This window comes from Lepidochelys kempii, chromosome 7 (genome assembly GCF_965140285.1).
Source record: "Lepidochelys kempii isolate rLepKem1 chromosome 7, rLepKem1.hap1, whole genome shotgun sequence".
Lineage (NCBI taxonomy): Eukaryota > Metazoa > Chordata > Testudines > Cheloniidae > Lepidochelys > Lepidochelys kempii.
Genome location: NC_136386.1, coordinates 45,422,375 through 45,447,714, shown reverse-complemented (window position 1 = coordinate 45,447,714; position 25,340 = coordinate 45,422,375). Strand labels below are relative to the sequence as shown.

At 40.7% G+C, this 25,340-nt stretch overlaps 1 protein-coding gene across 11 annotated transcripts in view; it reads right to left on the bottom strand.

Annotated features, from left to right (window-relative positions):
• Positions 1-25,340, bottom strand: part of DOCK3 (dedicator of cytokinesis 3) — a 585,647-nt gene that overhangs the window by 502,251 nt on the left and 58,056 nt on the right. The gene's annotated exons all lie outside the window — the stretch shown is intronic.

Genomic DNA, 25,340 nt, shown 5'->3' with positions numbered 1-25,340 from the left:
TTGTGTCTTTTCTTCCAGGTTTTTTATTGGTTAATTACTGTAGAACTAAATTAAGAAAAATCACTTTATGAAATGTCCTATCTTAAAAATGAACATAGGAAAATATAAATAAAATAAATCACCACTCAGAGCCTCAAATCTAACAAGAAAGGAATTATTTGTTGGAAATGCGTAACAGTCTTCCTTACCCATGATACTTGTTAAAATGCCATAGTGGCATGGCTACTGTTTGTTTGGGAGTTTTTTCTGGAAGGGGGGAGGGTTGTATTTTTTATTTTTAACATTAATAGGTCATGTCAACAGTAACTAGGATTACATATAAATATGATCATTCTTTTAAAAACCTTTGTATCTATAAGTGTCATTATGGACACATCAAAGATTTGTTTATTAAAAAATGGAGAAAACAGAAAACCCACTTTCTCCTGGAGAACTAACTTTAAGATGATTTATATATACACGGACAATAAACACATTTTGTATATACATTTTACACACAAAGATGAGATTTATAATGGGAAACCATGAGTTGAAATAGTGACCTCCAGTGGGGAATAATGTACTCAGGCTAAAACTTCAGATGTTTGCCCATAAGTAAGGAAATATCTTTTCCTTTAAAATTAAACTCAAGACTATGGGCCTAATTCTCCTATTCAGTTGAGCTGCTTCTCACTTCTTTACTTCATACAGGCATTTTCATATGACAAAGAGCCACTGTAGAGAGTCCTGTGTATAAAGCCCATCCATGCAGAAGGCATATTTTTCTCAGGGGCTGGTCTGATACTGTGGAACAAACTCCCACGAGAACTATGGACCATCAAACATCACCATATTCTGCTCCAAGTGCAAATTGCACTTCTTCAACCTTCTCTAAGATGTAACACTGTGTATATTTTAAAAAACTAAAACCTAAATTCTAGCAAAACAAAAACTTCACTGCCCACACAATTTCCCCCCTGTGGAGAGGATGAGAGAGGAACAAACCACATGATCAGGTTAGTCACACTGCTTAATGCACTAATGCAGTGGTTCCCAAACTGGGGTTCGTGAACCCCTCAGGGTTTGCGAAATGTTACAGGGGGTTCCCAGGGGAAAACTCCCTAATGGTGGACAGAGCTATCCCTAGGAACTCTGAGCAGCATGGGGCCAGCAGCCTGGAGCCCCTGGACTTCCAAGAGCTAAGCAGATCAAAGCAAGCATATCTATCACACTGAGGAGATTTAAACTTCAAAACTCCTTATAAGAAATGGAAAGGGAGATGGATTTTTTTTGCTGTTTTTAAAATTAAATAGGCAGCTAGTATTGTTTTTAAAATTATTATAAACAACAAGTTTAAGCTTTGTTGTAACGTGCGTTGTTTGCCTGGACTGCTCAAGACCTCAATGCTTGTGTAGGAGGAACTTTTTGAGTTGGCTTTTTAAATACCTCCATGCTGTTTCACATCTGATACTCCTTGATGAAATATAGGAGCCTTGTCTTATAACAGGTTTATTCAAAGTGATACAAGCTATGAAAGTGAGATCTTGGAAGAGTGTTGCTGTTTTCATAATGTAATAAAAATACTGTAATGATAAATAATAAATAGTGTGTAATAAGCATATCACAAAAACAAATTTTATATTTCCAAGATCACTGCTTTTATAATTTATACGCAGGTAAAGGAGAAAATCCCTGGAAATATTCATTTTTAGGAGGGGATTCGCAAGACTTGACATTTTAGTGAAAGGCATTCACAGGCTGTTAAAGTTTGGGAACCACTGCACTAACGGAAACTGCTCAGATTCTACAGTAATGATGGAAGTATAAGAACCTACATACAATAGAATTTGCGCCTCTTCCTGCTTCCTGAAGATCTCTATGCAGTGTGCACAGACAAGAAAAAAGGGTCATGGTTGGACTTCTCCCCCCAAACCCCAGCAATTATAACTGCTCCTTGGGTCTAGTGGCAGCCACTATAGGCTAGAGCAGACTTCACTCTTCTAAATTATGTCAGACAGTACAAGCATCCAGACAGCTCCAGGACTGGAGGAGTCTCAGAGTGACTTAAAGCCTGGCTGGGGCAATAGTGCAAAAATCCTTTAAATCACATTAAAGTATTCTCAATCCACTGGATTCACTTTCAATCACAGGGGAATTATTATAAATAGGTCCTGTTATTGAGGATAACTACCAAAATACTAAGCACCAAAGCAGAATAAAGTTATCGAGACTAGTTACAACATTCTTAAGTTATAGGCTCCGATCAATATGCTATAGCAATGGTTCTCAAACGTCTTTGATCGCACTCCCTTCTTCGTGTCTGTAGTAGTTTACGTCCCCCACCAGGTACCCAGACAGCAACTGCCGCTCTCCAGCCACCCAGTGCTGCAGGCAGAGCAGAGGTGCCTGACCAGGAGCCCAGCTCTAAAGGCAGGGCAGCTGCCAACAACAGCAGAGAAGTAAAGGGGGTATGTTATAGTATTGCCATGCCACCCTTTCTTCTCTGCTGCTGCTGACAGCAGCACTGCCTTCAGAGCTGGGTGCCCAGCCAGCAGCCACCGCTCTCTAGCCTCCCAGCTCTGAATGTGCATAGTAATTTTTTCCCCCTAAAGCTTCTTACTCCCTCACCTCCAGAATACATTCCGCACCTCCCTGCCCCCAGTTGGAGAACCTCTGCTTTACCTTCTAGGTAACTTCTTTTCCTCCAATATTTTACAAAACTGGCTCTCTGAAAAGCTGAAATATTTGTGTGGCTTTTGGGTTTGTTTGTTTTTTGTTTTTTTTATACACACTTTGTTGTATGAAAAACTAGATCTATCTCAATTTAGTCTTAAACAGTTTCTTTTAGCCTTTATTATGTACATTTTAAGACAATGCTGTTATCACCTAAGAATTACATATACATGCAAAAACAGATATGGCAAGAAAAGTAATTGATCATGTTACCTCGCTTGGAAACAGGGTGACTCTTTCATGTCTCTGTTCTCTGCTACGTTCAACCCTTCATCTTCTCCATTCTCATTGTTAATTATCTGTCTGTCATCCCATTTTGAAACTGTGCAGATTCAGCTTATCAAGTGACCTCATCTGTGTGCCTATGTATTCTAAATCTCTAGTTAAAGCATTCTCATGCACAAATCACAATAACTAAACCTGAACTAACAGACATGGTGACAGCTACACTGCATATAACCTAGACTAATATATTTTTGCTTATCCTGATAAAATTTACTTTAATCTGTTTACTTCCGTCAGCCCATTGCTTCCATTCATTGTTTTTAACCATACTGATCTGTTTTTGTGGCCTTGGTTATTTACTTGTTAGCTTGTCTTGTTTGGGATGGTGGGTAACCTGTAGCTAACAATTCCCTCTTGATACCCTGCTTCACCCTGCTATTTGCATAGGCCAAGTATTTTACACATAAGACACACAAGCCAGTTTCACAGTTTTACTCCTGGGGGAATTCTGTGCCACTGAACGCACATTTTTAATTTTTTTTCCCCCAGAAAATAGCAACTGCTGTAAAGTTGCTGCAATTCCATCTTTTGCCCACCAGAGGGGCGCTGTGGTGCTAAAACACAGCAGCCGTTCCTGCCAGCCCCAGCTATGATAGGAAAGAGAAACAGCCTGCCTTCTTCACAGCATCTGTCGGGTCAGGTCAAGATATGGGGAAACAGACCATGTGGGGCTGCTGTGGGGTTAGACATGGTCTCATAAGTAAGGCTACATTTTAGTCACGGGTATTTTTAATAAAAGTCATGGACAGGTCACGGGCAGTAAACAAAAATTCACGGCCCGTGACCTGTCCATGACTTTTACTATATACCTCTAACTAAAACTTGAGTTGGGGCACTGCAGGTGCTGGGGGGAAGATGGGTGGCAGCGCATGGCCCAGGACCCCTGCTGGCACTGGGGGGGAGGGGCAGCAGCATGCGACCTGGGACCAGTGCTGGTGCTGGGGGATGGAGGGTTGGCAGGCTCCCTACCCAGCTCCAACAGGCGTGACCCTGCAGCTCCTAGGGGAGGGGCAGCCAGGGGAGCTCCGTGCGCTTCTCCCACCACAAGTGCTGGCTCCACAGCTTCCATTGGCAGGAAACCGCAGCCAATGGGAGCTGCACAGGTGGCACCTGCGGGCGTGGGCAGCATGGAGCCCCCTAGCCCCTCCACCTAGGAGCTGCAGGGATATGCTGTGAGCGTGAGTTGGCTGGCATCAGCCAGCTGCGGGTTCTTCTTTGCTGTGCAGACATACCCTAAAGGGCAGCACATCCTTAGGAGTGAAGTTAGGCCATGATCTGGCACAGTCCTTAATTATGTGCATAAAGCACCTAAAATCAGTGCTTTGCCAGACTGGGGCCTTCATGAAAGGCATGGCTAATATCTAGTGTAGTCCTTACGTGTCACTGTACAGGCACTGGAGAAGAATTGAAATTCTTTAATACAATAGATTAAGAGGGCAAAAGGAATGCAGGCTCCAGCACAGCAATGGCAAGCAGAGGCCACTGGCTGCATGGAGGTGGGGGATCACTCTGCAGCCCTCCCACCCCCAATGTTTGCCCAGGGGACACAGGGTTGGTGGGGAGGCTGCACCCAACCCTGACACAGCGCAAGAGCGAGGCCTGCCCCAGAAACATCCCGGGGCCCTCCACTCTGCACCAGGTATACTGCGATAGGAAGCAAGAGGGACAGTGTCTCACATGCATGCCCATCCGTGCCCCCCCATCCAGGTGTGGAAGGGGGATTCAGGTATGGGGTGAGAGGGTTCATTGTGGGGCAATCTGGGTGTGGGCAGCTCGGTGGTGGGCCAAGTGAAGAGGGGGATCTGGATGCACAGGGGCTCATTGGGAGGTTCCGAGTGCAGGGGAAATGTGACTCTAGGTGGGGTTCAAGCGAAGGTGGGGTGGAGCTCAGCAGGGGGAGTTGACATGGAGCGGATGGGGCTCGGCAGCGGGGTGCAGGGGGCTCAGTGGAGGGTGGTCTGGGTACAGGGGGTCTGGTTCAGTGGGGGTGTATGTGTGCAGGATGTTCAGATGCATGGGGGTTGGGTAGATAGGGGGAGCGCCCCGTACAGTGATCCCTCCCCCAACAGCTGGGGAATAATGGGGGCAGAAAGTGGGGGGGTTGCAGAACTTCCTGCAGCCAAAGGAGGTTCCTGGGAGTGGGTCTGACCTAGCCCTGGCTGCTCCATGCAGGGGAAGAGGAAGTCCTGTGTCATCCCCGCTCCCCCACACCCAGTCAGATCTAGGAGCTGGAGCCCAGTGCACAAAAGGAGCATCTCCAGTCCTGCCCCTCCCCGGCTTCTGCTGCACCACGATAATGCGCGAGTGGGACAGAGTCTTGCATGGATGCCCAGCCCTGCCCCCTGAGGCAATGATTTACATCTCCCCCGGCTGCTCCCAACACCCAAACCAGATGTACCCACTTGGGACCGCTGCCCTGAAGGGTTGCGTGAATCAGTTATTCTGTGGGGAAAGAGTAGAAGTCAACTGGGGGGACATTAATTCTGCACTTGCGCTGTGGTGCAGAATTCCCCCAGGAGTATTTATTATTGTAAATCACTGTATCTGAAGCTGCACATGAAGACAATGCACACGCTCCAGCTGGTACAAAATGCACCTGCCCATCTTTTCTATGGTGTAGGCTGCCATGAGCGCATCAGGTTCATGCTTAAATCCATCCACTCAGGTGCTGACTCCTCCTCCGTCCACCAATTTTATTTTTTATCTATTATTCTCTCCACCAAACAAACGATAGTTTAAAGTACTTTTTAAATTAAACTGTAGGTAAATTACTGCAGTTGTAATCATCTGCCTAGATTTCTTCTAATTAATCAAGATTCCAATGCTGTGGTTTTAGCTCTGGTATGTTTAGGCTACATAGTAAAAATTGACCAAGGAAAAGTAATTTCCAGGATTGTGTTTTTCACAAAAACAGACACTTTAGAAGCTCTGATAAAAGGGCTCATAAGATTGCTAATACAGTCCTGTCTCGAGCCTAGCTGACTTTTCTTCACCATACTGGGAATAAAAGAGATGGAAAGGAAGATATCGTTCAAGGAAACAATCAGTTGATTGAAAAGGGATTAGCTTTGACCTAAGCATCTGCACACAAACCTGCTTCATTTGAATATTAACCATAGAAATAAAAGTGAAACTATGAACTCATAAGTTAGATATTTTCTTATGACACCAAATACAACAGATGAATCAGATCACATCTTATTTTAAACTATTGCAGCCTAGTAGACGATTTGAGTAATGAACTGTCTTTCATTGGTATTTATCTTCAATCTTGCAAGCTTTGCCTTTCACAATCATGTTACTTTAAGACAGTGGTCTCCAAAGTGGGGCACACGCACCCCAGGGGGTGCGCAAGACCATCCCTAGGGGTGCGCAGAAGGAGTGCTACCAGCATGGCTGCAGCAGCGCTCCTGCACCTTTGATTCTTTGGCAGCATGCCAGCGGCAGCCCAGCTCTCCCCGCTCCGTCTTTGGCGGCATGCCGGCGCCAGCCCTTTTTTTTGCTTCCCTAGGGCTGGCCCTGGGGATGCACGATCCAAAAAGTTTGGAGACCACTGCTTTAAGAAATAAGTGTTAACTTTTGTAGCAGCATTTGCCAAAGTGTGGGATGAGCCAAGGATTAGCTGGATCTGGGGGAGTGCACAAGATATATAATTTACGGATGAGTAGACCCTTAACACATGATGGGGTTGAACAGAGGTTGAAGAGATCCTAATTGGTTTCATTTTCCTGAAGTGGGAGCTCAGTTTTCAAAAGTCTGAGAAACTCTAGTTTACAGTGACATTTTACTGACTTTCTCAGTGTGCTTTTTTCAATCTAGCCTATGCAAAGAAAAGTGAATCTTTTCCTATTTCTTAAACCTACAATACTCTTTATACAATGTTAATTGAAAACCATTTATAAAATTATTTAAAGTTTCGCAGACAATAATACATGCAGCGTTAAAATTACAACTTTTTTTATCAAAAGAACGAGGAGTACTTGTGGCACCTTACAAGTACTCCTTGTTCTTTTTCCTGATACAGACTAACGCGGCTACCACTCTGAAACTTTTTTCATGTCTACCAATACCTTCTTCCTCCTTCATTTAACAACCAAAACTGGAGTCTAAGGGTATGACATGGCAAGCACTTACTAAAATACTTTTCTGTATTCTTTGCACTGCTGTAGGAGCTTGTGGTGTATTCAACTCTTGCAGGGAAACAAACTTTTTTGCAGGGAAACAAACAAACTAAAAATCTGCAGCAAGAGAGATTTAGGTTAGATATTAGCAACAACTTTCTAACTATAAGGGTAGTTAAGATCCGGAATAGGGTTTCAAGGGAGGTCATGGAGTCCCCATCATTGGAAGCTTTTAAAAACAAGTTGGACAAACACCTGTCAGGGATGGTCTACTTTGACTTGGTGCTGCCACAGCACAGGGGGCAGGACTTGATAACTTCTCAAAGTCGCATTCCAGCCCTATGATCTATGTCCACCCAGCAAAGAAAAAGGCTGTAACAGATTTTTTTCCTAATAAAAAATATGATTAGTAATGAATACCCAGAGTTGATATTATCACACAGAGCTCATTGAAAGGAAAATCATGATAAATTTATTCAGCCATATAAAGGCCTTGTCTCTGAGGCATTAGGTCCCTTTAACAGACACTGAAGAATTTTAAGTTGCACATATGCATACACATGGGCTTCAGTACAATCACATTCATCAGTCTGGAAGAAAATACAGTACTTTCACAAGTCTATATCATGTTTCAAAGATTGAATTCTATCTCATTTTTCAAACTACAGATAGTATATAATTTTATATGAAATTAAGTATCTACAAATCTGCAATGCTCTACTTAAGTCAGAAAATTATTTCAGACACATGCTAAAAAGTAGTACAGGAGGAAGTAAGGTAGGATATAGTACTTTGGATCGGTCAAGGAGCAAATTCAAACTTCAGAAATATGCAATTTGATTTATAATGTTATCTTTAGTCTACAGATTTCAGATATCACCAATTAAAAATATAACGTGCACAAAATTATAAGTAATTTTCAAAATGTTCCATTCTAATGATACTCTACCTTGATGTGTGTATTATATGTTTTTTTTATTTTCAATTTCATTCCAAACTCTTGATATAAGTCTATTTCATAAAATCACACACAAGTATGTGCATTTAATGGAACTACTCCAGGGAAATATCCCAGGTCAAAACAAACAGAAAGAAATAATTTGTACATATCTATCTAGGTACTTACACCACTGTGATAACTGTGCCCCTCACAATCACTAATGGATTTTAATCACAATATACCCAAGAGGTAGAGAAGCATTATTAACATTTTATATAGAAGAACTACTGAATCACAGGGTAGATTAAGTGACTCGCCCAAGGTCACACAGGAAGTCTGCGGCTTAACAAAATATTAAACGAGTTCTCCCAGGTCTCAACGCCCTATCCATTATCCATCCTATATTGCATACAATAAACAAGCTCCAGAATAATATGTAGTTAGTATTTATATTTCTAATTAAATACATAATGTAACAAATCAGATTTTGATTCTGAAGTAGCCTGAGAATTTGAGAGAGTGTGCAGAGGCATTACATATACACATAACGGAAGGTAAGATATATTTTTTCACAGACACAGATTTCACAAAGACTTCCTCAGACATCTGCATCCAGATTAGCCTTTGGTGCTAAGGTGAATGATTTAGCTTTCTCCTTAGGTGCCTAAGGGGAGTTCATTAATAATAAGAGCAAATTGTTCCAAATCAATGTCTCCCCTTTCTGTTAAAACAAGACTTCAAATTGTAGATGAGTAAAATGGATTGCATTTGGCTTTGTTTCCATCCAGGAACAAAACATTTGCATTACGCTAGTCAGGCTCAGCAAATTGTTTCTAGGCAAGTCAAGTAATGTCTCTGAAAGAACAGCTGTGGAGAAATCAGTTGCAGTCATTATAATTTTCTAGGAGACTGAAATACAGAAATTAAAACCCTATTTCCTTATTTGGCAAATGGGTGCCCAGCTGGGTTACAAAAAAAGACATTAATATATCTGAGGAAAAAATTCTATTCTTTTTTCAATGGCAAGGTGTTATTTAACCATGCTAGGAAACTTACTGCTTTGAATGATCCAGAATGATGCTTACCAAAGAATAACCTTAAGAAAAGGAGACTGCTGCATTTTTAGCAACAACTTAATAAAACACAGTGGAAGTGACTGACTTGATCTAAGTAATGGAGAAAATTGTAATCTGATTTTGAACATAGGTCTGGATATCTGAAGTTCACTAATTACACTTTTGAAATTTTCAGAACCTCTTTGTCCAGCCTGAGTTCTGGGCCTAAACTCATTCCTATCAGAATGCTGTATTGCAGCTCCTGAAATTAATTAACTCTTATGTTCCAGAGTTCTGAGAGAATGCTGAACAACCAATGAACTGCTATGGTAACTTATATCTGGATGCACCATTTTCACACTGAAATAATTATATATGTCAGCTAGCCACACCATAAAGTTTGGTTGTTGTTTTCAGTTAGGATTAAAATAATTTGTAGGCCAGAGAAATGCAATAAATCTAATTTAGATGTCCCTCAGTAAAGCATTTGATACAGTGCCACATAGGAAATTACGAGTTAGGATGGAGAAAATGTGGATTAGAAAAACAATTGCAAGTTATTCTTGAACTCCCCTGGTCAATTTTGGGACTAATCTTATAAAAATATTTTCATTGGATGACCTTGACACAAAAATGTATAAAATTTGCTGATGACCCAAGTTAGGAGGCATTATCAACACAGATCATCATACAGGAAGAGCTGGATGACCTTAAGGACTGTAGTAACAGAAATGGGATGAAATTTAAAAACACAAAGTGCAAGGTCATGCACTTCGGAACTAATAAGAATTTCTTCTATAAACTGAGGGCTCGTCAGCTGGAAATAACAGAGAAAGAGAGACGCTTTGGTGGCCTATAGTCATCCTGTGATTGACTATTACACCTATATGGTATAGCTATGAAAAGGCACATGCCATCCTAGGATGCATCAGGAAAAGCATTTCCAGTAGAGATAGAGAAGTACAGTAATACCATTGTACAAGGCACTGATAAGACCTTATTTGGAATACAGTGTAAAATTCTGGTCACCAACCTCTAAGAAAGATTAATTCAAACTGGAACAGGTGCAGAAAAGGGCTTACTAGGTTGATCAGGAGACTGAAGAGCTTATCTTATGAGGGAAGACTAAAAGAGCTTCGTTTGTTTAGTCTAGCAAAATGAATACGAGGGGGAGAGGAGAGGAGTATGACAGGTCTTTATAAATACTTTGGGGGGTAAACGCCAAGGAGGGAGAAGAGCTATTTAAGCTAAAGGACAATGTTTGGACAAGAACGAAATGGGTATAAACTGGCCATGAGTAAACTTAGGCTGGAAATTAGAAAAATGTTTCTAACCCTCAGAGGAACGATGTTTTACAGCGGCCTTCCAAGTAGAAGTAGTGGGAGCAAGAAGCTGAACTGGTTTCATGATAGAACTCGATAAAGGATTATTTGACAAGACTGGTTGAAATAACAGTAAATTAATTAATTGATTAATTAAAATTCCCTGACACAGGGAAAAAAATGAGAGCAGCACAATACGGACCCTGGACTTCAGAAAAGCAGACTTTGACTCCCTCAGGGAACTGATGGGCAGGATCCCCTGGGAGAATAACATGAGGGGGAAAGGAGTCCAGGAGAGATGGCTTTATTTTAAAGAATCCTTATTGAGGTTACAGGGACAAACCATCCTGATGTGTAGAAAGACCAGCTTGGCTTAACAGTGAAATCCTTGCTGATCTTAAACACAAAAAACAAGCTTACAAGAAGTGGAAGATTGGACAAATGACTGGGGAGGAGTATAAAAATATTGCTCAGGCATGCAGGAGTGAAATCAGGAAGCCCAAATCACACTGGACGTGCAGCTAGCAGATGTTAAGAGTAACAAGAAGAAAGTCAAGGAAAGTGTGGGCTCCTTACTGAATGAGGGAGGCAACCTAGTGACAGAGGATGTGGAAAAAGCTAATGTACTCAATACTTTTTTTGCCTCTGTCTTCACGAACAAGGTCAGCTCCCAGACTACTGCACTGGGCAGCACAGCATGGGGAGGAGGTGACCAGCCCTCTCTGGAGAAAGAAGTGGTTCGGGACTATTTAGAAAAGCTGGATGAGCACAAGTCCATGGGGCCGGATGCGCTGCATCCGAGAGTGCTAAAGGAGTTGGCGGATGTGACTGCAGAGCCATTGGCCATCTTTGAAAACTCATGGCGATCGGGGGAAGTCCCGGATGACTGGAAAAAAGCTAATGAAGTGCCCATCTTTAAAAAAGGGAAGGAGGATGATCCTGGGAACTACAGGCCAGTCAGCCTCACCTCGGTCCCCGGAAAAATCATGCAGCAGGTCCTCAAGGAATCAATTCTGAAGCACTTAGAGGAGAGGAAAGTGATCAGGAACAGTCAGCATGGATTCAACAAGGGCAAGTCATGCCTGACTAATCTAATTGCCTTCTATGACGAGATAACTGGTTCTGTGGATGAGGGGAAAGCTGTGGATGTGTTGTTCCTTGACTTTAGCAAAGCTTTTGATACTGTCTCCCACAGTATTCTTGCCAGCAAGTTAAAGAAGTATGGGCTGGATGAATGGACTATAAGGTGGATAGAAAGTTGGCTAGATTGTCGGGCTCAACGGGTAGCGATCAATGGCTCAATGTCTAGTTGGCAGCCGGTATCAAGTGGAGTGCCCCAAGGGTCGGTCCTCGGGCCGGTTTTGTTCAATATCTTCATTAATGATCTGGAGGATGGCGTAGACTGCACCCTCAGCAAATTTGCAGAGGACACTAAACTGGGAGGAGAGGTAGATATGCTGGAGGATAGGGATATGATACAGAGGGACCTAGACAAATTAGAGGATTGAGCAAAAAGAAATCTGATGAGGTTCAACAAGGAGAAGTGCAGAGTCCTGCACTTAGGACGGAAGAATCCCATGCACTGCTACAGAATAGGGACCGAATGGCTAGGCAGCAGTTCTGCAGAAAAGGACCTGGGGTGACAGTGGACGAGATGTTGGATATGAGTCAACAGTGTGCTCTTGTTGTCAAGAAGGCCAATGGCATTTTGGGATGTATATGTAGGGGCACTGCCAGCAGATCGAGGGACGTGATCGTTCCCCTCTATTCGACATTGGTGAGGCCTCATCTGGAGTACTGTGTCCAGTTTTGGGCCCCACACTACAAGAAGGATGTGGAAAAATTGGGAAGAGTCCAGCGGAGGGCAACAAAAATGATTAGGGGACTGGAACACATGACTTATGAGGAGACACTGAGGGAACTGGGATTGTTTAGTCTGCGGAAGAGAAGAATGAGGGGGGGGTTGATAGCTGCTTTCAACTACCTGAAAGGGGGTTCCAAAGAGGATGGATGTAGACTGTTCTCAGTGGTAGCTGATGACAGAACAAGGAGTAATGGTCTGAAGTTGCAGTTGGGGGAGATTTAAGTTGGATATTAGGAAAAACTTTTTCACTAGGAGCGTGGTGAAACACTGGAATGCGTTACCTAGGGAGGTGGTGGAATCTCCTTCCTTAGAGATTTTTAAGGTCAGGCTTGACAAAGGCCTGGCTGGGATGATTTAGTTGGGGATTAGTCCTGCTTTGAGCAGGGGGTTGGACTAGATGACATCCTGAGGTCCCTTCCAACCCTGATATTCTATGTTTCTATGATTCTATGAACAGGGGAATGGACTCTATGTGGATACAGCCAAGAATAGCTGCAGTAGCAGGTATGCCTACAACATTCACTCTCCATCTGGATCCCTCCTCCTCCCCACCCCACCCCCAATCTCTGCCAGCACAAAAAACATACCTCTCCACCTCTGAATTTTCCAATTTTGACATCAGCACTCCAAAGAAGAAGAAAATTCCCAGAATGATATAACATCATCTTCAGCTTCTGCAGCTATTTGTGTGGATTAAGTATAATACTTATATTTGTAAATGCCCTAACTGACACAAACAGAATATAAATGTAACTTCTGCTAGCATCCTTCCTTTGGATCACCTGTGAGCTTAATGAAGCTAGTCAATCTGCCTGTAGAGACAGGGGTTGGAGGAAGAACTCTTCCCCACATGCAACTCTTACAGAGGAGGCTCTGCCTCCCACCGCCGACACTCTGCAGTGAAAGACATTAGCAAATGTGTTTCCAAGGTATTGTCAGAGTTTAACACATGAAGCACAAAATGGGATCAAACATAATAAGATATAACAGTTACTCTAGAATGCCCTGAACTTTTCTCCACTATAATCCACATGTTGATTCTCCTCAAGTGGCTACACCACATATTAAGATTCCTGAGTCTGTTCCTACCTTTAAACTAATGGCCTCTGTCCTTCATTTCAAACAGTAGCAGTGCATGCAGAGGTCCACAGTGCTTTCTTCCACAGATGACCCAACTAGGAGCAATGTTACATATTGTCAAGCCATTAGAGGGGTGAAAAAGCCAAATGTTAGTATAAGGTTTCAGGGGGTAGCCGTATTAGTCTGTATCAGCAAAAACAACAAGGAGTCCTTGGGGTACTTCCAGGGCTCCTCGTTGTTAACGTTAGTATAAGTTGCACACTCACCCTGGCCAGGAAACCTTCTCCTACACCTTCTCCTTCTCCCCGGAAATTTAAGTAACCTACATGCATCTGTGGGGGCTGAAATTAGTACCTCTGGATCTAAAACCATGACTCTGTAGGTGCTTAAGATAAAGAACCAGCTCAAAGAAAGGAACATGCTCAAACCATTATCTGTACTCTAGCCCACAGAGGAGGACAAAGAGCCACTTCGCGTTAGGGTGAGTTACAATTGCAACGTCTTCAGTCCTGTAGCGTGACAGTAAATAGTGAATCTGACACATTTTGTGTCTAAATAATCTGTCATGTTCAGATGAGGGCAGTGCTATCATCATATCCTGAGTCTTCAATAACATGTCAACAAACACTCAAGCCACCATTATACCTTGTGTCATCAATGTTCACATTCAAACCAGTATCTTTTTATACCTTAAATAACTAATTATTAGGGCTGTCAATTAATCACAGTTAACTCATGCAATTAACTCAAAAAAATTAACTGCGATTAAAAAAATTAATCACGATTAATCACACTTGAACAATAGAATACCAATTGAAATGTATTAAATATTTTGGATGTCTTTCTACATTTTCAAATATATTGATTTCTATTACAACACTGAATACAAAGTGTACAGTGCTCACTTTATATTATTTTTTATTACAAATATTTGCACTGTAAAAATAATAAAAGAAATAGTATTTTTAAATTCACCTCATACAAGTACTGTAATGCAATCTCTATTGTGAAAGTGTAACTTACAAATGTAGATTTTTTTCTTACATAACTGCACTCAAAAACAAAGCAATGTACAACTTTAGAGCTTACAAGTCCACTCAGTCCTACTTCTTGTTCAGCCAATCGCTAAGACTAACAAGTTTGTTTACATTTAGAGGAGATACTCCTGCCTGCTTCTTATTTACAATGTCACCTGAAATTGAGAACAGGCATTCGCATAGCACTTTTGTAACTGGCATTGCAAGGTATTTACGTGCTAGATATGCTAAACATTCATGTGCCCCTTCATGCTTCAGCCACCATTCCAAAGGACATACTTCCATGCTGCTGATGTTCATTAAAAAAATAGTGAGTTAATTAAATTTGTGACCAGGGTGGATAAAAATCAATGATTTAAAAAAAAAATTTAAAAATCAGATTTTTTGATAAAATGCTTTTTGAGGAAAAAAACGATCTAAAGATAGTTTTAATTAATATTCATTATAGCTCAAAGATATCTCATCATGGAATAGGGACTATACAATCTAATTCTATAGTATGAGACAATATATTCATGTAATGTTTAAGAAAAGTTTTATAAATGAGTTCCAATAGTTCATGGATTAGGGACCCAATTTTTTGGAGTTTCTGGGGCTTCCCTATAGATTATTTAGGTTAATCTTCCTATCTACCCAGTCTAGAAGATACCAACAGAGACCTTAGTTTTGCAGGTCTCAAACTGTGGATTTGTGTCTCCAGAGATAACATCCTTGTTAACAACAAAAATGTTTTTAAATAAATAAATATAGAGAGGTGAGAAATAACAGACCTGAACCCCTTTGTCCCTCTGCAAATTTGTGTACACAGAGTCAATCCCTTACCTCTCTCTAAAAGTGCAAAGTTTCAAAAAATTCAATGAATAGAAGATTGTTGGGAGAGGAACAGATCTGGACAAGGAGAAGACGTCTGGAGATAAATGTGAGAAAGGAGGGACAGGCAGTAGAAACAAAAGTGAAACTGTTTGAACAGCATATTCCAGAAGTCTTGAGGTCTTTCTGAGTATAGCCTTCATTGATTTGAGATCTACCATACCATCCTCTCATTAGAAGGGAAAACGTATAATGGTAGCAGGCCGTAAAAGAGACCCAGTTTGGGAATAAGAACCATTTAAGAAATATATGTTTGCTGATGATGTTTTAAATAAAGTCACACTAGTGAACTGATGGAAGTCATGTAAGCACGTGGATTCAGAGACTGTTGAAGGGATAATCTCACTTTTAACAGCAGTAGCTTCTTCTGCTGGTGTAGAAAGAATATTTTCTTCCTTTGGACTAATTCATTCCAAATTGAGAAATCGTTTGGGACCTGAAAAATCAGGAAAGCTTGTTTTTCTTTTCCAGATTATGAACAAACAGGAAAATGAAGGTGAAGATGACTGAATTAGCGGCATAAGACAATATTATAAATATCTCATGTTGACCTGGCTGACATAGTCTATTTAATTTCTGTTTTTTTAAAAAATATATTTTATTTAACTATTTTAGTTTAAAACAAAAACAAACCTGATTTTAAAAAACTTGAATGTTTAACTAAATACAAAAATTCATATGCTTGTTTTGTTAAAATATTATGTTTGCTGTTGAAGAAAAAAAACAGAATACATAATGTTGTTGTTTTAGTTAAATAAAACAATTTAAATGTCTGTCTGGTGATGTTCTCTCCCAATAGAGCATGGCAAGAAAATCCTCCAAATATTAATGATTAACCTGTTGAATTGGAGATAGTTCACCTCCGAATAACTTCATAAATATCTGCTTCAGAACGGGGAGTGGAGCATGCTTTCGGAAGTCTTAAAAGAGCAACATTCCGATGCGGAAACTATAGAGGAAAAAAAATCAACCTTCTGCTGGTAGCATCTGACTCAGATGACGAAAATGAACATGCATCGTCTGCTCTTGCTTTGGATGGTTATCGAGCAAAACCCGTCATCAGCATGGATGCGTATCCTCTGGAATAGTGGTTGAAGAATGAAGGGACATATGAACCTTTAGCGCATCTGGCATGTAACTATCTTGCGACGCAGGCTTAAACTACAGTGCCATCCGAATGCCTGTTCTCATTTTCAGGTGACACTATAAACAAGAAACGGGCACCATTATCTTCTGCAAATGTAACCAAATTTGTCTGTCTGAGCGATTGGCTGAAGTAGGGCTGAGTGGACATGTAGACTCTGAAGTTTTACATGGTTTTATTTTTGAATGCAGTTTTTTTTCTATATAATTTTACATTTGTAAGTTCAACTTTCATGATGAAGAGATTGCACTACACTACTTATATTAGGTGAATTGAAATATCCTTTATTTTTTACAGTGCAAATATTTGTATTAAAAATAAATAGAAAGTCAGCACTGTACACTTTGTATTCTGTGCTGTAACTGAAATCAATATATTTGAAAATGTAGAAAACATCAAAAATATTTAAATAAATGGTATTCTATTATTGTTTAAACAGCACGATTAATTTTTTTAATCGTGCGATTAATCACAATTGTTTTAATTGCTTGACAGCCCTAATTTTTAAAGAACACTTCAAACAGTAGAAACATTTTTGTCAGATGGCACTTTTTAAAAACAGTCAACTAATCCTACAATATATTTTATCACCACTATAACAGGGTTCCAAAAAGAACTAGATAAGTTCATGAAGGATAGGTCCATCAATGGCTATTAGCCAGGATGGGCAGGGATGGTACCCCTAGCCTCTGTTTGTCAGAAGCTGGGAATGGGCAACAGGGTATGGATCACTTGATGGATTACCTGTTCTGTTCATTCCCTCTGGCACACCTGGCATTGGCCACTGTAGGAAGACAGGATACTGGGCTAGATGTACCTTTGGTCTGACCCAGTATGGCCGTTCTTATGTTCAAACTGTCTCAGAAATTTCAAATTCTTCAAAAAGTATAGTAATCATCCTCTAACTCAAAACACAGACTCTTGATAGGTTATTTCTACAATTCTGAGAAGTTCTATCCTGCTACTGCCATAATCAGTTGCTATTTCCACATTCAATAGGAACTACTGTACACAAAGAACAAAGTTAGAGAGACAAAATATTTTCAAAAATACCCAAGTTCATTATTTTCTCAGAGAAATCCAAAAACAGACTCCCTAATGACCTGTCACCACTGAATGATCTCTCATTAACACAGGGTTTGGATTTTATTTATTATACATACTACAAGAATATAAATCATAAAATAAGCCAAATCCCTAAATCAGTTGACACCTTCAAGACTGAATTATTTTCTATGTTGAGGTGCTCAGAAATAATAGTTCATAAACTGGATTCCTGAAGGACTTAAGAACTCGCTCCCAAGGTAAGCTTATACAAAGGTGCATTAGAATTTAAGTGCCAAAATGAGAATTTGTTTTGGCAAAAAAGCTTTTTCCTTGTCTGCCTGTAGTTTCTTATCTCTTTAAAAGGGATGCGATCAGCTTGAAATTGAGTATCGCTCAAAAAAGTGTTAAAGTAATGTCAAGAGAGTATCTAGAATACAGGTAGTTAGGAGCTCTGTTCCCCCTATGTCCCTTATATAGCTCCTGATTTTTTGTGCCCATATTTGTGTAGTCTTACAATTATATTTCGCTCTCTCTTTTTTCTTTTTTAAACATAAGCAACAAGAGAAAAGCCTTTAAAGCCCTACAGAAACATTAAGGGATACTGACAATCCAGAAAGTGCTATCCGATGCACAAAGTGAAAAATACAGAAAAATATTTTCTATCTAGTATTTCTATTTTAGTTACAGTAATTTTTCACTGACATTTGTCAGAAATATTGTTTAAAGTTCAACTATGCATCAAATTATAAAAGCGTAGTTTATGCATTTTTACGCAGAACACAGAGTGCCTGTAATTTTACAATATGGAAGTTTATCCCATGTGTTTGTTGGGCAAATGTAATATTGAGTGAATGTGAGGTTGAGTGTGGAATTATTGCAGTTCCAACTTTTATACTTGAGTTGCATTTTTAAGTTTGGGGTTTTTTTAAAAACACTTTTGCAAGTTTGTGCAAGATGATGCAAATCCTGATTACCAAGAAAATCTTATGACATTTCTCCAAATTGGCAAATTATAAAAATTATTCTCAGACAGTGTGACATTCCCCATGGCACAATCTAGACGGCTGAACAGCTCTGTCCTCTCAATTATCCAACCTGGGGTGACTTGTACACTGCTTCACTGTGAGAGCAACCACTCCTGGTCAGCTCACACACAGCCTCCAGCATGTAAATTACTCCCAGCTATATTGTATGAGTGCTTATGCCCAGACACTCATAGAATCATAGAACATCAGGGTTGGAAGGGACCTCAGGGAGTCATCTAGTCCAACCCCCTGCTCAAAGCAGGACCAATCCCCAAGTTTTGCCCCAGATCCCAAATGACCCCCTCTAGGATTGAATCACAACCCTGGGTTTAGCAGGCCAATGCTCAAACCACTGAGCTATCCCTCCCCCCTTAAATTACACTGCAGAGCAACACCAGCAAATTCCCAGTCCCAGACTTTCACCCAGAAACATGTCTCTTGTACTGCCCAGCCCCCTTTGGAACAACACAAGCTCATATAAAGTCCTTCAATTTATTAATAGAAAATTATATGCACCTCAAATGGAGTTTCCCCAACACTTTTATCTAAACCAGTGTGCTTGGATGGAACAAGTTTATTAATTACAAAAAAGACGAATTTTAAGTGATTACAAGTAATGAGGCATAAAAGTCAGAATTGGTTACAAAGGAATAAAAGGTAAACCACAACTAGCACCTAATTTAACAAACTAAATTAATTCAAAGCAAAGGTTTCTCTCACCACATGCTTTAGCAATCTTACTGCCTGGGTTCCTATAAGCCAGGACGTCTCCTCCAGTTCAGTGTTGATTTCCTTATCCTTCGTGTGCAGAGAGAAAAGAAGGAGTCTTTTGGGGTATCTGTTCCCCTTTCTTATATTTCTTTTTTGCCCTTTGAAAATCACCTCCAGCTGAGGTTCAGGAGACAGGAAGTCTGAGGGGCCAGGAACCTTCAGCTGCTTCTTTGCCAAAATGTAGATTTTTCTATCACACCCTTTTTCCTGCCAAAGAATGGCCACTTAACCAGATGATAGTCCATCTGATTTTGCTGACCCTGGCTGAGTCATCAGTTTGCCTTTTGTCTTTGCGAAACTGGTTTGTGCCTGCTTTTCTAAACTTGGAACATGTCTCAGTAATGTTATATAGTAGAATATTAACTTTACATACAATGTTGCCACATATATTTTACTGGGACAATAATGATCAGCAAAATGATGAGTTTTAAAATGATACTTCACAAGGCATACTTTGTTCAAAAATTATCATAGACCTGTAAAAGGGATGAACATAAGGGTCCAGACTGTCACAGCTAATTTATTTGCTGAGTGATTGTCTCACCATTTATTTGTAAAATGCTGACACTGCAAAACTTTCCAAGCTAATATTTACTGAAATGAATAAGATGCTCTATTTGAACCCCATTGGATGATGCCCTAATCTGGTTTGTCAAGAAATTCTTGAGGCAGCTTGACGAGAGGGAGGAGCCTGTAAAGTCGACATCTTTAAAAGCTGGATGAAAAGTGAAAATTCTTGCTTCTGGTCATGTATCATCATGGTTGACAAGCAGCCTGTGTTTTCTCCAGACACTGCTTAATCATAGAGAAGATTCCAGCAACCTGCAATATCTAAGTCTTCACAAGCAAACAGTCTCTAGCCAACCAGGAAGTCTGTCGACATGAACTAGCTGAGAAAATAAAAACAACCAACTACTCTTTTCCACAGGTCAGCTTCTTAAAAAGCTGTATGAAACGACAAGAGTCACAAAATAAACTTGTACAAGTATCTAACTTTTCTTTTTGCCAGCAGAGGATGCCTCTGATTCAGCATTCTTGCTTTTTTTTTAATCCCACTAAGTGACAGGTAGTGAGCATGTATGTATGGGCAAGTGCGTGTGGTTAAAACCTTCAATGTATCTGAAAATGACCCAAAAAGAATTAGTTTCTCAAACATTTAAGAAAGGTCCAAATTAGATAATGTCACTGTACTAGGAGATTATACAAGTACATTTCACAGGTTAGGGATTATATGCTTAAATCTTAAGAAATTGCCATCTTCACCTAAAAACATTTGATAAATATAATAAGCTGTATTATCTTGATTTGTATGAAAATGTTTTATATAATTATATACGGAGAACAAAAATTAGCTAGCATCTAACCACTAAAATTTGGGCAGACAGCTTCAAATGGCATCAAAATGTGGTTTAATTATTGGCTTTATTCAATTATTTAACCCTTCATGCATTAACCATCTGGCTAGAATATAAATTCATATTGATTGACATTGATAATGTGACATTATTTTCTAGTTAATTATTAGGTAAAGCTTTTGAGGAAACTATTGGCTTATTTGGAATCATTTAATTAACTTGATAAAGTTAAAATCAAATTAATCTAACTTTTATTTAGTTTGATTTGCATTTTTAAGTTAGGAATTTTTATTTTTTTATATATTCGTTCATTTTGTAACATGTTTTATGTAGGTTTATTGTTAGTTATTTATATAAAATTGGAAATTGACAATGTTTCTTCCCCAGATGTCAGGGCTCTCTAGAACTGAGAACAAGTGATATAAAACAAAAAGAATCTAATAACCCACCTAGGAGTGTGGTTCATATTGTCCATTACCATAATTCTCATATTAGATATTACTCAAAACACTACTTCACAAATATTTTAAAAAAGAATTGTAATTTTTAACTCTACTGTGTCCCTTTGGCACTTCTTCCTAATGCTTAATGTTACAGATAGGAACTTAAAGAGCCAGACAGGCTGTTTTCAAGTGTCATTTGGTGGACTACAGCAGATAGCAACTAGAGCCCCATCATGTGCTTTACCTGTTAGGACTTTGATCCATAAGCATTAAAAATGATCTGCTTCCCAGCTGTCAGCAACTTGGAAACAGATAATGCCGTTTTTGACAGTGATATCACCACTTCCCTTTTGCCCACTCAATCCTCCCTTTAAAAAAATGGTTATAACCTATTTAACATTCCAAACATGCAAATCTTCCCATCAGATTTCAGTAATGCCAAGTAGGTCAAATTTATGCTCAGAAATGAGCAACTCCAATTCCTCCACAAACTATGCCATCTGAGACAAGTTGAAAGTGAGACTTGTCATAATCTATTTGTAATTCCCAAGATTAAAATACAGTGCATACAGGCTTGAGGGCTGAGAAAATTTATTGCAAAGAAAGTGCTCTCGTGAGCCATTTGTCCAAATATGGATAAACAGGAACTCACTGCTGTCCGAAGAAAGCTATTTCAATCAGTGTAACTCACATGCTTTACAATGCAGCTGTAAGCTGCTGCCAATCTCCCCAGCCCTGAAACGATTGACATTACTCCCAGAGTCTGAATCAGGGCGTTTTCCTCAGGGCTTCATTTATTACTCAAACACTAAACTCACACAGTAAACCAAAACAAAGCTATTCCCCAGTCCTCCTACATGCAGTCTCCATGGGAGTCCCCCTACTCCAGCTCCTGACACAGAAACCAATTTCCCTCCTCCTGAACTCAGCCACTTGTTGGCTTTAATAATCACTTGGATCAGACTCAGCTGGGAGGTCGCCGAGCAATCACAAGTGAGGCTGGGTCCAACCTCCCAAAAAGGGTCAGCCACTCCAACAGTAGCATTTTTATAGTGCTTTTTAACTCCAAGAAAGAGAAAAAATAAGTAGGAAAGAGGAATGGATTTGTCTGAATCATCTGTCTCTGCACATGTGCAAAGAGCAGAGTAGGGGACTCAGAAATGCTCACAGACATCCAGAAGGAGGATGTGGTAGTTGCTGAATATACTCAGATGCTTTCTGTACAGCTTTAACAAAAACTACCACTTCTGCATGTCCTACACATCCTCAGCAAGAGATGTAAGTGAGCCAGAGTTCAGATGAAATGTTATAAATAAGGCTACATTTTAGTCATGGGTATTTTTAGTAAAAGTCATGGGCAGTAAACAAAAATTCACAGCCCATGACCTGTCCATGATTTGTACTATATCCCTGACTAAACCTTGGGAGTGCCATGGGTGCTCATGGGGGGCATCCCAGGTGCTCGGGCAGGGGGAGTCCAGGGGTCTCTGCAGGTGCTTGGGGGGAGGGGGTGCCCGGGATCACCGTTGGTAGTGCAGCAGGAGGGATGGTGGGGCTGGCAGGCTCCCTACCCGGCTTCTCTGAAGTGGACACATGTCCCTCCCTCAGCTCCTAGTTCTGTGCGCTGCCTCGCCAGCTGGCACCGCCACCACAGCTCCCATTGAAGAAGTCACGGAATCCATGACTTCCATGACCTCCATGACAAACTCACAGCCTTAGTTATAAATGCAGGAACTAGTGAGAGCCCTTGTAGGGTTGGCTGAATAATGACAATGCTGGGCCATCTGTTGATGTTGTGTAGCCATTTGCTGAAGCAGCTGAGCCTATTGTTGTTGTTGCTGGGTAGCCTCCTGCTGCTGGTCCTGTGGTGCAGCCTTGGATCCAGACCTCCTCAGTGCAAGAGAGACCCTTTCTGTCTGGGCTGTCAATGCCAGTGATGAGGATGATATCTGGTGGCGGGCGGTCTTCACCAGTGCTGGACGGTTTTGTGTCTTATGAGGAGATGGGGATGATGATACTGATGGAGCCTATGACTGATGATCATAGAGATGGTCGTGGAGATGGTAGAGCCTATTTTTCAGAACTTTCTTGTTATGTTTATGGGACTTAGGACATACGTCGTCGTCATGGGTCAAGCCAGTGGGCTTGCTCATAGGCTTGCTCGATATCTTCAGAATGGACGCAGAGGAAGACACAGTTCAGTACCCAAATGCGGTACAGGAGGAATTGGGGGGAGGGACCCCCATATAGCCTAATCCAAAGCTATTGAAAATTATCAAAACTTCGAAATCTATTAAAACTTCTAAAACTACTATTTACACCTAAAATACTGTTTTTCAGAAATGATGACTGTTACAGGGCTTATTCCTTCACCCACTTACTTCCCTGGTCCTTCTCACATGAACAGAGAGCAACAATACCCGAAGTCCAAAGGTGCAAACAATTCGATGTTTATTGGGGTGAACTTCCAGCAAGCATGATTCTAGTTTCCTTCCTTAGTGTCCCCCTTCCCAGCTCTGACACCACAGAGCCTTATACCTGTGTCCCTGTTCCCATTCCTGCCCTTAGCAAAACATGATTCCAATTTCCCCACCCCCATTCCCTCTTCCCATTTCCCACACACACACACACTCACTTCCTGATTGACTGCAGACTACATAGTAAAACTTGAGTTCTGCTTAGCTATACCTTAACCAATCATTTTCCTGAAATTTAGCTAACGAATCCTAACATATTGTAACATGATTATGTAACCAATTATATCCCACCACCTTAATTAGTTTACACCCAGCAAAATTAATTATACAGCAGACAGAAACAATCACAGAACCAGACAGAGATTATACAGACAAACAATAGCGAAGTGGGAACTATAATGACAAAACAATATAGAAGTGAGGATTTCACATTCCAGCTATTGACAAGTGAGTTCTTGCCAGACAGGATGCTATCAAACTAAGTTTCCTTTTACATTTTCTAGGCACCTCCCTTTCTCTGGAGGTGATAGGCATTATCAGGACAGGATTGTATTCCTAACAGCCCAATAGCACCTTATTTCAATGTGATTAGGTGACCGGTCGCTTCCCAGCTTATGGCTGCCTCTGTTGCTTAGCCTAAGGCCTTAGCCTAAGAACAGGACATCAGACTGTCCCAGTAAAAGAAGGACCTTACACCAGCAGACAGTGATTTTGATTCTTTGTTTTATACCTCTAACTAGCCAAGTGATAAGAATACACCTAAATTCTTAGAGTATAGGCCTTTACAGACAGGCCAGAATATCTATATCCAAACAATGACATCAGACCTGAAGGTTCTGACCCAGACCATGTAGCGGTGAGATGAACTTAAGAGGCAGATGGTCTGTCCTTCCCTTTGTCGCCTCGGTTGGGAGCCTGAGGTGAACCAGGGTACATGTACAGACCAACAGAAATTACTTTCAAATTCTCTAAGGGCACATGCATAACCGACAGTGGAATACAATAGGGACCATCACCCAAAGAACAACCCAGGCTTTTATCCAGGTTTTAGTCCAAACTCCTCTATCCTCCACAGGATGGAAGAAATGCCATTTCCCTGGACCATCTCCTTTCCCTGCTACATGCAATCCAAGATGGATTCCTAGCAGGCCAGAAAAATTAAGCATGCAACTACTAATTTATTCTAGCATGCACTGTTTTAGGTATGCAAAGTAGGGATTATTCATACGAGCCTAGCAATGCCTGCAGGAGAAGGAATACATGCACCACAAGGATACCTATATGCTTACACACACACACACACACACACACACACACACAGAGTTCTTCCTTACACTGATGCTAGCACTAGAGAATTGTCTAAAGCTCCTTAGATTTTAAGTCCCATTGTATGACCTGTAGATGTATAAAGTCCAGAGCACTTGGAAAATCTCTTGGTGCTGCTATCCTGCTATCTGTTGGCCGCAAGTGGAAAAGTGAGGAGGAGGAGGTATTGCAAAGGCACATCTGTTACAAACAGGATGCAGAAGCTTGCTTATGTTTGTCTGAAGTTTAGCCCACTCCTGGATGTTGATGCTTGAGAACTTTTCAGAGACAAGAAATTCCAGACTGTAGCTTACTAGACCTCTCCAGCCATTAATTTACTGCTAAATCACAAGGCAACAAAATATCTCCTTGATATAGACAGCAGGAATTCTATTGCAAGCAAGAAAAAGTTGTTCCCTCTTCCAATTTGGAATCTTGAGAAAGTTTACATCTTCCAGTGCCACCACTGCCTGAAATAATGACCCTG